Source organism: Seriola lalandi, unplaced genomic scaffold, assembly GCF_002814215.2.
Source record: "Seriola lalandi dorsalis isolate HSWRI2012SDOR001 ecotype SW California unplaced genomic scaffold, Sedor1 jcf7180002020816, whole genome shotgun sequence".
Classification (NCBI taxonomy): Eukaryota; Metazoa; Chordata; class Actinopteri; order Carangiformes; family Carangidae; genus Seriola; species Seriola lalandi.
The window spans coordinates 1-960 of record NW_019491466.1 but is presented as its reverse complement, the minus strand read 5'-3'; the positions used below and the strand labels follow the sequence as shown (position 1 = coordinate 960).

Below are 960 nucleotides of genomic sequence, written 5' to 3'. Positions count from 1 at the left end.
GCAGACTTCTCAAGTCACCTGTCTCTGCTCCTCTGAGGTCAATTCAAAGTCTGGTGAAGCTGCATTTATTTTATATGCTTTTATGGTCCCCCCGAGGACTTGAGATGTGCACAGACCTGCACTTGCCCTTTTTCAAAACATTTCTTCTCTCTGATGATATTTTTAATGACAATTGTGTGTGAGCCACTGAGTACAGCTTGTGTGTTGTTTGTTTGTTTGTTTGTAGTGACAAACTGATTGTGAATGTTTTTTATTTTCATTTAAACCACACTCAGTTTCCACATGGGTATGAACTAAGCCATATAAATCAAGTTGAGCATTTTCCAGTGTGTGACTGTATGTCTGATGTTTTCCTGATCCAGTCTCAGTGTTGGACTCGTTTACTCACAGTTGTCAACACACCTTCTGGTTCAGTCACCGCTCTACCAGCACCGAACGCAGAGTTTCTACATGTATGTATTTCTAGTTTATTCCCAACTCTTTTCTTCTTTAGAAATTTTCATTTATCTTTAATGGTTGTTTGCACTCTGTGTGTGTGTGTGTGTGTGTCTGTCTGTCTGTCTGTCTGTCTGTCTGTCTGTCTGTGTGTGTGTGTGTGTGTCTGTCTGTCTGGACTTCAGGAAGCAAAGGAAGTTGTGAATGATGTGATACTGCACAAGCAGCACGGGTCAAACATACAGATCCCATGGATCTTCCTGGAGGTAAGTGTGTTTAGATGCAAACATCAAGTTCAAACAAGGGGTGATAAACTCTTAATAAATGTGAGTTTGTGTTTACAGGTGTACCCCGATCAGGCCTTGTTACTGTTGGTAACAGGCGCTTTAGGTTTGAGAATCCTCAATGGTGCCCTGAGCCCAGCACTCCCTGTGCTCAACACCTTTAAGGTATTTTTCTCTTCCTCTCCATCTTAGATGTGACATCCTGTGTGGACAAACAGCTTTCACAGTTTTCATGTTCCTC

The 960-nt window shown here is 42.0% G+C and overlaps 1 long non-coding RNA gene across 1 annotated transcript; it reads left to right on the top strand.

Moving 5' to 3' along the window:
• The first annotated feature begins 34 nt into the window (after positions 1 to 34).
• On the top strand, positions 35 to 879 carry LOC147819916 (uncharacterized). The gene is made up of 3 exons (XR_015438661.1): positions 35 to 452; positions 621 to 701; positions 780 to 879. It is a non-coding gene; the product is annotated as an uncharacterized LOC147819916 (long non-coding RNA).
• The last annotated feature ends 81 nt before the right edge of the window (positions 880 to 960 follow it).